The sequence below is a fragment of the Lissotriton vulgaris genome, chromosome 6 (assembly GCF_964263255.1).
Source record: "Lissotriton vulgaris chromosome 6, aLisVul1.2, whole genome shotgun sequence".
Classification (NCBI taxonomy): domain Eukaryota; kingdom Metazoa; phylum Chordata; class Amphibia; order Caudata; family Salamandridae; genus Lissotriton; species Lissotriton vulgaris.
In genome coordinates, this window is record NC_141694.1 from 1,228,505,566 (window position 1) to 1,228,518,418 (window position 12,853).

At 44.8% G+C, this 12,853-nt stretch overlaps 1 protein-coding gene across 1 annotated transcript in view; it reads right to left on the reverse strand.

The window, feature by feature from the left end:
• Positions 1-12,853, reverse strand: part of SERAC1 (serine active site containing 1) — a 293,263-nt gene that overhangs the window by 233,486 nt on the left and 46,924 nt on the right. The window lies entirely within an intron of this gene.

Consider the following 12,853-nt stretch of genomic DNA (forward strand, 5'->3'; position numbering starts at 1 on the left):
ATTATTCAGTCCTATTTCTAATGACAAGAAACAAATAAATGCCAGCTTTTTATCAGACACAAGGTATTTCTGAAATGTTTCCCACAAAATAGGGGTGCAGGAAAGATGCAAGGGGAGAGAATTTTTTTTTTTTTTACGTTATAAACGCCAAAGCAGGCAAAAAAAATTGTTTACGATTTCACGGCCAAGGTTCAAGCTCAACATCACAGCTACCAGGTGGTGAAGAAGGAACTGAGAGACAGGGAGGTCAAGTACGCGAAGCTCTTTCCTGCGCGTCAGAGTCGAATCTGATGGCAAGTCCTGGTTTTTTGACTCTCCGAAGGCTGTCTGGGAGTGGATGGATGGCTGGACCACGGTGGGGAACCGGAGGAGGGATCGAATGGGTAAACCATGCCAGTACAGAGAAGTCCGAGTGGAGGAGGTTCATAATGGCTCAACGGAGAACAATAGTCCGCGGGAGGAAAAGGACTGATGGACATGGGCGATAGGACTGGAATGCCCGCGCTCGGCTAAAAGCGCAAGTAGTGGAACTGGGGGGAGGGGTGGCAATACCCATCATTACGAGATTTGCTGACAGGAGGTTCCTAAGGATATAATACAAACTGATGGGTTTCACAGATGTGATTTGGAAGGGACTCAAATGGTTAAGTGTGGATAGCTACAATTCCAGCTATTATCATGTGAACCAGCGGGAAGGGGGGGGTCACTCTACCCCGTGTATTTTAAGCATTTTGGGGGGGAGAGAAGCACTTTGCCAAGTTTGGGGGTGGGTAGCTCTGAATCCACGGGCAGGGGGGCAGGGAGGTGGGGAGGAGGTCGAGGAGGGGGGATGGGGGGTGTTTCAAGGTTGATAGTTTTATTGGTATGACGATTGGGTCAATGATCCCTACGAGGGAATTAAGCATAGAGAAGCTTATTAATATGCAACGCGACATAGTGAATCAAAAATGTAATGTAGCCATATCGAACATTGGACGACAATTGCTGATTGAACAGGTTTATGTTCTTTCCTACACAGACATGATCCGAATTCGGGAACTGGGGGAGATACACAGCTATGGGGCAGGATATCGAACGATCCCTGTCTATAATGTCCTGAAAAGTAAATGGGATGGGAGATAAGATTAAGAGGGGAATAGTGCAACAGTACCTGAAGAGACACTCGCCGGATTTGGTCTTGCTGCAAGAAACACATCTAGTAGGTCAGAAATCCAAGGCCCTCACTAGGTGGGGGTAACAAACTTTTGGTACATGCAGACTACACTACGGGCTCAAGGGGCACAGCTATATTAGCGAAAAAAATCACCCCTTATAGTTCACAAGACATGGGCGGACACTGGGGTAATTTTGTGGGGGTTGAGGCCCAATTGGATGGGAAGGATATTAATATACTCTCAGTCTATCTACCGCCCGCTCTGGGCAAGGCGGCACTGGAAGACCTAGGTAATACGTTTACAGGAATCCAGGAGGGCATACTGACTATGGGGGGAGACTACAATATGACCATAGATGATACTGTTTACCGCCACCCACCAAAGCCAAAAGAAAAGTTTAACGACCTCATGGCCGACTTTGCAAAAGCACTGGGTCTGGCAGATGTGGGTCAGGCACTTCATCCCACTTCTTCTCCAGTGCCCACCGTAGTTTATCACGTATTGACTATTTCCTTAGGCATCTGTCCTCAATAGGTAACTTCGCTCAATATAGAGTCCTGCCCAGAGGGATTTCGGACCACTCCCCGGTCTGGATGGAATATACGCAATGGGAGCGCCAACCACGTGCCACAATAGTAATTAACCCATAATAAGGATGCGTCTTATTATATGGTGGATCTTGGATGAGATACATTTGAATTGGATTTGGACATTAAAAATCGAGCAGAGAAGACTCTACAAAGACTGTGTTTTATTAATTTGAGTGCTCGGAGGAAAAACATACCGCATATAGCTCTATGCAAATGACATTCTGCTCTATCTAGCATCCCCGTATAGATCGATCAGTGTGGTGTTGGATATATTCACAAATTTTGGTAAATATTCGGGGTATGCAATTAATTGGCACAAGTCAGTATTGTTTATGGTGAAAGGCGATGTACCTCACCTACCGACAGAATGTGCGATAACGGTTACGACGGAAGGCGTTTGATACTCGGGGATTTTTGTCACCTCAGACCCAGCCTGTTTTTATAGCTCTAATTTGGCCCCACCTTTGGCCAGCCGGCGAGCGGATGTAAAGCATTGGGGGTCCCTGCCCCTAACACTGGTGGGGAGGAAAGCACTCTTCAAGATGCTGGCCCTTCCTCGCTTTCTTTACAGTTTGCATAATTGTCCCCACAGAGTCCCAGACTCATACTTCAGAGCTGTTGAGGGAGAGGTTCGCACGCGGATGTGGGATGGTAGGGCCCCTAGAATTGCAAGGCAGAAATCGACAAAAAGTTGGTACGATGGGGGCATCGCTCTCCCTGACCTACAGCGGTACCACTGGGCGGTGCAACTGGTGACCGTCAATCACTGGATATATCACCCCCCAGATGACCCAGCGTATGCCCTCGATAGATACCAAACTGACCGATCTGGATATCTGGGGGCTCTATACACCACTGATAGGAAAAATAAGGGGAAGTTCTTCGGACCGACCAAACACACACTGGAAATCTGGCGTATAGTTACTTTTTGGCTAGGTTGGATAGGCATTTTCTCACTAGCCACGCCATTGTGGTTCACTCAAAAGCTGGGAATGCTGGGCTATCAGCCCGGATTTGATAAATGGGACCTCATTGGTGTATCAACAGTGAGGGATCTGGTTAAGAAGGGAGCAATACTGACCTTTAGTGAGCTCCAGAAACCATATCAGTTGGCACAGGGAGAAATGTACAGATACTTACAAATCAGACACGCGCTGCAGGCAGCGTTTCCGTCTCCTAAAGACATACCGGAGTCGTCACCTCTGGAAGATCGCCTGCTTGATGGGCCTCTCAACTCGAAGGCAATATCTTTAACTTACAAGAAGCTGAATAACAACCTGCCAGACACCTTCCTGAAGCTCAGAGAGCGGTGGCAAGATGACATAGGCCCTATAGAGGACGAAGACTGGCAGTTGGTACCAATGTCCCCACGTGCTGCAGCTATCATTCAGAGATTTCGACTAATTCAGGTTAGAGTACTCCACCGATCATACATCACAGGGACAGTTTTGGCTAGCATAGGGTCTAAACCCGATGACAGGTGTGTAAAGGGATGTGGTCAGAAGGCCACATTTTACCATACACTGTGGTCTTGCCCCATGCTACACCCACTTTGGGAAGAAGCCACGAACCACATGTGCACAGCCCTGGGAAAAGCTACAGTACTAACCCCACAACTGGGAATATTAAACATCTGGGATGCTACTGACATAACGGAAGTCGAACAGCAATTCACAACACTGGGATACACGCTGGTAAAGAGAGAATTGGCTAAGGGTTGGGGGGTATAAACCCGCCTTGTGTCATCCTATGGGTCAAAGAAATGGATAGATGTATGCTGGCGGAGACTGAGGTCTACAATGCTCGGGGATGCCCCAAGAAATGGGATAGGAAGTGGTCACAGTGGAATAAGCATGGGGAAGATCTCTATGTGTCGCCTACTGTTGAAATGGAGATGCATAGAAAGGCGAGACTATTAGGAGATATGTAAAGTGTAACCAATATTAATGTTTTGCTAGATTATTTTGCTGAAAATGTGCACTATGTTGTCCAATCATGTAATGTATGGCTGTGATTTCAACCAATAAACAAAGTTTAAAAAAAATTAATGTCACACACTGGAAATCGCTCCCTCTATCCCTACTATGGAGGGCTGCCTTGTTTAAAATTATGTCACTTCCTTGTGTGCTTTATGCACTTCAGAATGGCCGCTCCCGGTAACACACGCATATTTTAAATCAATCAATTCAGTATTGAGGGAGCTCCTCTGGGAGGGGAAACTTCCACGAATATCTCTTTCTAAGCTCATAAGGGGTGGTATGATGGAGGCATCGCACTCCCCGATATCAGACGAAACTACTGGGCAGCTCATCTCACTGCCATTAATCATTGTACATTTGGACCACAGAATGACCCCGGCTTCAACATGGATAGATAGCTATTACCCGGAGGAAGTTACAGGGGAGCGCTATATGCCAATCTTTCTAGAGTAAAACCAACAGGGCCCACCAATCAATCGGTAAAGGTATGGAGGGACACCACACTGAGTTTGGGGTGGAAGGGCACAATCACATTGGCTACCCCACTCTGGGACTCAGCCCAGTTAGGGAACTTGAGGGTCACCAAAGGGTTTGACAGATGGAACCTAATTGGTTTATCTTTATTGGGAGACCTGTGGAGGGATGGTGGAATACTCTCTTTTGACCAGTTGAGAGACTAATATGACCTAGCTGCAGCAGAACACTATAGATACCTTCAGGTCAAACATGCGCTGCAAGCGGTGATACCCAGGGGTGATAATCCACCAGAGCCCTCACCGCTAGAGGACAGAATACTAGATGGTCATCTTCTGGAGAAAGCAATCTCCATGATATATAAAAAACTAATAAACAATTTCCCGGATACCCTTCTCCGACTCCGTGCTCACTGGGACCACGAAGTTGCAGGGTTGCATGATAGGGAATGGCTAGAAGCGCTTGCATCCCCCAAAGAAACTGCAGTCTCCTCCAGACTGAGGCTTGTTCAACTCAAAATATTACATAGGGTATATTATTCGGGATTAACATTGATGAAGATGGGTTTTAGGGAAGACGCAGTTTATATCAGGGGCTGTGGGCTGGATGGTACATTCATACATACACTTTGGGAGTGTCCACTAATTCAGAGGTACTGGGAAAGGGTCACAAACTGTATGACAGAAGTCATGGGGGTAACCACTGATTGCAATATTAAGTTATGTCTTTTAAACATCTGGGGCCCTACAGACCTAAATGTCAAGGATAAGATATGGGTGTCATTGGGAATGATGGTCACCAAACGCAATATTGCAAAGCTGTGGGAGTAAGAGAAAAACCGTCCCTGAGGCTTTGGGAAAATGATATGGACCAGTGTATGTTCACAGAGAAAAATGTATATATTTCACGAGGCTGCCCTAACAAATGGTCGCAAGTATGGCAAAAATGGAACACTTACAGGAGGGATATCTGTGAGACCTACCAATTTTGGACCATGAGTAATGCTTACCTGTCTGATGTCCTGTGATATCTTCTACCCCGGCGGGGGATACACCTTTTATGTGGAGGGTTGCAGATTGCAGCATGGTACATGATATTGTCTGTAATGTGCTATTTTATGTGCTCATTTGTTTTAATAAAAAGAACAATAAAAAAAAGGAAAGTTGAAGAAAAATTAATAAAGTTACCTTCATGTTGATTCATTTACTATTAGTCCCTAGGCTCATTTTCATTGTCATTGTGTGGGTACTGTATCTCTTAGTGGTAGGACAGGAAACTACTTCAAAAGCTGTTAGCTCAGATCCCTGCATACTTCTATCTCTTATGCATGTTTGTGTCGTAAGGGACAAAAACCCATCCCGAGTACATGCATACCACCTGCAGTGCCCTTCTTTTTGTGTAACTAACTGACCCTGTGCGGAGGTTCAGGCTCTGTAGATTGTTGTATTGGGTGGTACAGGAGTAAATCCACCTGACAGTGGTCCTCCCTGCTTTCAAAAGTCACAAAGGTTGACCAGTAGAATGGGGAGCTCTGGGTCTATTTAGATAAATGCACAAGGCATGTCAGATATCCAGGCTGTGAAATGTCACCACAGCCCAGAAGGCATGCGGTTGCAGGAAGAAAAGGGGGAGAGCAATATCTATGTTCAAATGAAATGTCTTGAGAATCTGAGGGTAAAGAATCCTTAGTACCATCTTGCCTCATGGGAATACAGTGTATCGTTCTGAAGCACATTGCACCTGCAGCTCACTTATGAGAAAAGCTCTTAAAATAGCCACCAAGACAGAAGTCTTTCACAAAAGAAGCATCAACTCATATTTGGCCACAGGCCCAAAGGTTTATACATTAGTATATCTAGAACTAGGCTGAGGTCCAAGAAAACTATAGGGCCTTTGATCACAGGAAACATGGATGTTTGGCTCGTTCGATGTTAGCTTATGTCTTCATTGGCAGTGGAGAATGAATTCACTATCCTTTTAAAAAATAGTTTGAGTTTCTGTCTACTTCCAAATTGAATTCAGCCAGATGATGAGAAAATTGCATTGTATCTGTTAGAAATGGGGTCTCTAGTTGGCAGAGGTATGTACACCTTCCAAGTAGGGACCACCACTCTAACCAGGGTAAAGTGTAGTACACACTAGAAATTTACCTGTGCTCACCCTCTGGTAGCTTGTCACAGAGCAGTCAGGTTTAACTAAAAAGGCAATTTTTTTAAGTATTTGTGCACACACACACAGTAAAAACACCACAAAAGTGCTCCACATTAGTTTAGAAAAATAGCCAATATTTAGCATAGTAAATGAAGACCAAAATGACAATAGTCTAACATACAAAAGTCGAGATATGAATTTTACAAGATCAAATAAAAATGCATTGCTTAGACGTCAATAGCTCCAACTGGGGCTATATGGTTGAGCTTGACCAGGACAAATCCATAAGTTCAATCCAACCACTATGGAACACGGGCCAGATATAGGAATAACGTAGACCCTCTAACAGTACATTGGATGCATCGGAAATCGTAGACGATGCTGTGCACAAAGGAGGGGATGTGTTGGTTCCCTAAGGCGGTGCAAATTAGTTGGCGATCGGGATGATGCGGTGCATAACGGAGGTAAAGGGTTGTTTGCTGGTGCGAAGCCTCGGTTCCTGAAGGTGGCGCTGCGTTAATAACAAGAGTGCGGTGCGTCAGTTCCGTGGAGTCGATGTCGAACCCCTGGATTGAAGGCGATACATCGGTTGGAAGCCACACAGGGCTGGGAATCTGTGGGAGTCGGGACGGTGTACCATAGACATCGGATATGTGGTGTCTGAGACTCACACAGCAGCGGTTCTTCTGTGGAGTTCCAGAAAAGTTAAGGCTGAGTTGTAAGTTCAGGTCGTTGCATCACCCACTCTATGAGCAGTGACCACAGCTTCGGTGCAGGCAGTGGCGATGCATCGGCAAAGTCAGAGCTGTGTTGTAAGTTGATACATTGGGCACTCAGCGAGCAGGTGGCCACGGCCTAGGTGCAGTTAGCGGGGACGCGACAATTTCGCAGGGATGCGCTGGCTCCAAAATGGAGCTTTGGAGTTGGTGTCAACTTCTTGTGTTGCAGCACAAAAACTCACTTCCAAGGGCCCAGGACTGGATTTGGTACCACTTGGCAGAGCAGGACTCACAGTTGAGTAGCCCAAGTGCTTGTGCTCTGGCCCCACGTTATCCCCACTCGAGGAATCAACCAACAAAATGTGTCCAATCTGTTCCCTCACGCTGGCTTGTCACAAGACAGATTCTACTAGAAATAAACCGTCTAGCACACGGCAGTATCTGCAGAAGATAGTAAAGTGCACTCTTCTTAATGCTCGCTCGCTTGTAAAAAAGTTAGTCGACCTCTTAGTACATTTTTATATTGACCTTGCCTTCATTACAGAGATGCTGCCTCTGGCCCGGATCTTGTAATTGCTACCCCTCCTCGCTATTCCATAATTAGGTAAGATCGGATAGGCAAGAAAGGCGGTGGGCTTGCGATTGCTTTAAAGGACCAGTATAAAGTAAGGCTCGATCCCCTGACTAATCCAGCTTATGAAGCCTTGGTTTTTAACACCTTGGCTGCTGTGGTTATTTTTCCCCTGTGCTGGAAAATCCTTGATGCCATATATTCATGACGAGCTCAGCTCGTCATCAGCACACGACCACTGTGGCTGATGACGAGCTGAGCTCGTCATCAGCATCGAAGGGGTTAAAATAGCCATTTCAAACCACTAGTCCTTTAATGGTACTCTTATTTACAGACCTCCCAGCCCCAGAAATGTTTTCCTAAAAATGAATATCAAAGCAAATTCATCTGATTTCACCATTCTTGGGGATTTTAACTTCCACTTGGAGAATAGAGAGGACTCCGATACCCTCAACCTTATCCCCTTACTACCTTATTCAGGTGTGTTGCAACTAGTTCAGGACCCAACATACATCGGGGGACATACACTCAATGGTATTTTCTCAGATTGCCCTTCTATCCAGATCATTTCTTCTTTACCACTCATGTGGTCAGACCACAAGGCAGTGATGTTCCAACTTAGTATATTGAATCATATCCCTGAAAAGCATGAGGCTTCGCTCATCTCCAGTTATCAACCCTAGCATAAAATATCGGCAGACCAGTTTGTTGATTCCTTAACAAGATCAAAATTACCAGAATCATCTGATCTAGATACAGCTTCAGAAGTTTACAATCGCTGGATTAGTTCATCCATCAACTGTCTTGCTCCTGCTAAACGTGGAAACAAAATATGTCCTACATCATCTGAACCTTGGTTTGACAAAGAACTTAGACTCTCTAAACAATCATGCAGGAGATTAGAGAGGAAATGGATGGTCAACTACAATGTGGAGGACAAAGCCACTTATAAAGTAGCAATGCAATTACACAAAAAACTCCTGTACAAAGCCAAGTCCAACAATTTCATGAAAAAAATTAACTCAGCCATTCATTTAACACCCCCAAAGAGCTTTTCTCCACTGTGGTCAAACTGAGCAATCTCCCCATCCCACAAACTCCAATATACATACTTCTTTCAGCAATAAACTTGCTGTCTTTTTTAAAGATAAAGTAGAGACTATTTTTAACCTCTTTTCTGCAAACCAAAGCCCAGGTGAGGTTTGCAGAAATAACAACCCAGAGACGGAGATATCTGATGCCCCCCTAAACAGCGATTAGCACTAGGGAGAGGACCAACTTTGTCAGCGAATCATCTGAACCATCTGACCCCTTGAGTGCCATTTTTTTCCACTTTCAACCCCTTACAGTTGGTCGGGTGACAGACCGGTTCAACCAAATCAAATCAGGCTCACCTTTTTACCCTTGCCCATCTAGAATCTTTCACTTAGCTTCTGCTATTGTCTCTAGTTATCTACTACTGATCTTCAATCAGATGTTCCTATCATGATATTTTCCTATAAAATGGAAAGTAGCATCTATTCTCCCACTTAAAAAAAAAACTTAGATGCAGACAACCCCAGTAATTTCAGACCAATAGCCAGGCTTCCTTTTCCTGCTAAGATGATAGAGAAAGCCATAAACTCAGAGCTTTCTCTATTCATCCAGGAAATAAAGCTGCTGGATCCCTCCCATTTTGGCTTTAGAAGCCAACATAGTACGGAGTCTGCTCTGATCACAGCTTCTGAAAATGTTTGAAAAACCTTGGACAAGGTAGGTAACGCTGCCTTGATTTTGTTGGATCTCTCAGCCACGTTTCACACCTTTGACCATGGATTTCTCATCAATCGTTTACATCAGTTAGGTGTTAGAGCCGCTGCAATCATTTCTCACACAGAGTTCAATTTGTGGAATTAAATGGTTACAGCTCGCCATACTTTACACTATCCTGCGGTGTTCCGCAAGGCTCGGCACGGAGTCCAACTATCTAATCTATACGTTACATCTTTAGCCTTGCTGATTAAATGTTTTGGGTTCTCTGTTGTCTCATATGCTGATGACACCCAGATTGTGGTTTCGTTTACCGAAGACTTAGATAGGACTGCCAACTGCTTCCATGATTGCACGCGACAGATCGAGAGCTGGATGGCTAACAACTGTCTAAAGTTAAATTCAGACAAAACCGAGGTTCTTTCTTTGGCAATATGCCATCTTTCTGGTCTCCCAAATGGTAGCCGCTGGAAATGGGTGGTCTCCCGGTTCCTGTCCCTAAAGTGAAAAACCTGGGAGTCCAATTTGACGAGAAACTTTCATTTGTGGGACATGCTAATGCTATCACCTCCTCCATGAAAAACATGTTCAAGTGGCTAAGGAAAGTCTTTCCCTTCATCCCACTAGATCTTCGTAAAGCAGTGATCACTGGTCTTGTTTTAAAAAAAATTGATTATTACAATTAGATGTTTCTTACCGCCCACAAGAAAGCACTGTATAAGCTCCACATGGTCCAAAATGCTGCAGCTAGACTACTTCTTGGGATAACAAAACATCTGTCGGTCTCCCAATCTTTGTCTTCCCTCCACTGGCTTCCGGTGGAAATGCAGGTGATTTTCAAATTACTCTGTATAGCCTTAAAGGCCCTTCATATCCAGTGACCTGAATCTCTTTGCCAGCTTTTTCAATGGTACACCCCAACCAAAACATTAAGATCATCCTCTCTGGCTAATGTGGTTGCACCAAAAGTTTAGAAAGCCTCTTGGGAAGGCAGGAATTTTGCAGAGGCTACTGCCAAACTTTGTAACTCAATGCCCCTCAAGCTAAAATGTACTTACCTTTCACAAGGCTCTCAAAACATGGTTGTTCAACAATTATTTGGGTTCTTTTTTCCATGTCTGTTTTCACCGGCTCCTTTCACTCATATGTTTGGTTAAACTATCGACTTTACTCTTTTCTTCTGACAGAAGGTTCTAGCGCATAGACACCCACGAGTAGTACTGCGATTTATAAATAACAATTTCATTTCATTTCAAGATGCAGGTGAAGTCTTTGCTGTCCCTGAGACTTCAGCAACAGGAGGCAAGCCCAAGCTAGCCCATGGAGAATCTTTAGATGCAAGATGCAAAGAGTAATGTCCAGTCCTCTCACTCCCAGGCAAGAAGCAGCAGGCCAACACTGCAAAGCAAAGTAGAAGTGGCAGTCCAGTGGAAGTGGCAGTCCCTCCTAGCAGCACAACAGCTCTTCTTTCTGGCAGAATGTCCTCCGTCCAGAACTGTCCTGAGTATTTGGCGTTGGAGGGCCAGTACTCATTCCCGTTTTAGTCCTTAAAGTAGGGAGTCAAGGAAAGGTCTATGCGTTGTACAAAACTCTGCCCTTCCTGGTCCTGGCTCCAGACACGCTACAGGGGGGTATGCAGCTCTTTGTATGGGGACAGGCACAGCCCTCCTGAGGCACAAGTATCAGCTCCTTCTACCACTCTAGCTCAGGAAGACCCATCAGCTTGGTGATGGGACATAAGGATATGCAGGCCACACCTCATCTCCCTTTGAGTGTGACTGTCTAGATGAAATTCACAAAGCCAAGCTGTTATTCTAGGGATAGGGATAGGAAGAGACAGAGAATGGTTTAAGCAAGAAAATAACAAGTGTCTAAAAGTGGCATTTTCATACCTGCAATTTAAAATCCAACTTCACTAAAAGATGTGTTTCTCAATGGAATCCAGAGACACCAACCTCACATTTTCTATTTGCTCCCAATTGGAAGTTACTCTTGTAAAGTCTTACAATGCAGCTCCAATGCAAACCTAACGGAGAGATAGGCCTTGCTGTAATGAAAAACTAATTTAGAGGTTTTTCACTACTAGGACATGTAAAACTCAATAGCACATTTCCTACCTTTTAAATACACTGCACCCTGGCTACCATAGGGTTTACCTTAGGGGTGTCTAACATGTAATAAAAGGGAAGGCTTGGGGCTGGCAAGTAGGTGAACTTGCCAGGTCGACAATGAAATTTAAAACTGCAGTGGCAGGCCTGGGACAGGTTTGTAGGGCTACTCTTGGGTGACACAATCATGGCTGCAGGCCTACTTGTAGCATTTACTTAACAGGTCCAGTGCATGTGTAGTGTACTGTACTAGGGAATTACCAGTAAATCAAATATGACAATCATGGAGGCAGCAAATGCCATTACATTTTAGACACAAAGCACATGCACTTTAGCACTGGTTAGCTGTGAGGAAGTGCCCAGAGTCCTAAAAGCAGCAAAAACTAAGTTCAGCATACAGTCAAAAACAGGAGGTCAGAAGCAAAAATACAGGGGAAGCCATGCCAAAAGATGCCAGGTCTAACAATATCCAATAAGCAATTGAACTCTATTGCCCAGATGTCCAGGTTCTCTATGGAAAGGCAGTGGTTGGTGCAAATGAGCTCCAGAGGGAAAATGCACTCAAGTATGGTGATGGCAGGACGGGGTTTCACACCTCTCCCTTCTTCAACGGACTGGAGGTTCCATCTAAGGGGGTGGTGGATGTAACCTCTTTGCTTTCTCACTCCTTGCTTTGTCAAAATAAAAATGGCTGTAGTGTTGTCTGTGGACATCAGCAACAATCTGGGTCTTCTACCTGAAAAACTGTTTTCTGTACAAGGAAGACTTGCTTTGTCCCAGCAAATTGTGTGGTGGGAAATATCGGATCCATGTGACACAGGGCTCTGTCAAAGGGTTCCCAGCAATGACCTCCCCACCTATATCTGCCTTGATAAACTGAAACATTTTCGAGAACACCAAGTGTAACAGAATGGAGTTCATGTATATTCTTCCTGGGCATAATGACCAAAGATGTGCCACAAATGCATCCGGTAACATGCCATAATGGTATGGCCTTCCTGGGGAACAAACTAGCAGAACGGGAGATTGTTTTGCTAAATATTTGGAGCCGGTTCACCTCTTTTTGCATGTGGATGAAACTTTGTCCTTCAGTGAACCAGCCATCAACACCAAAGACTGAGATGAGGGATCCAAGAGAAAAGGTTGGTACTATTTTAAGAAGCATAATACTTGCTGTGCCCAGAGATTTTTTAAGATTGTCTGCTTCAAATCTCCTGGGGCTGATAGAAGACTTGAGGCTTGATGAACTTAGCAGGTTATAGAGGGAGACTGTGGATGTCACCAAAGCAAAGATTCCCACATTAACAGAGCCTCCACAACATTGGCAATTGAAAAGTGGCGATGCCCAGCTGGGAGCC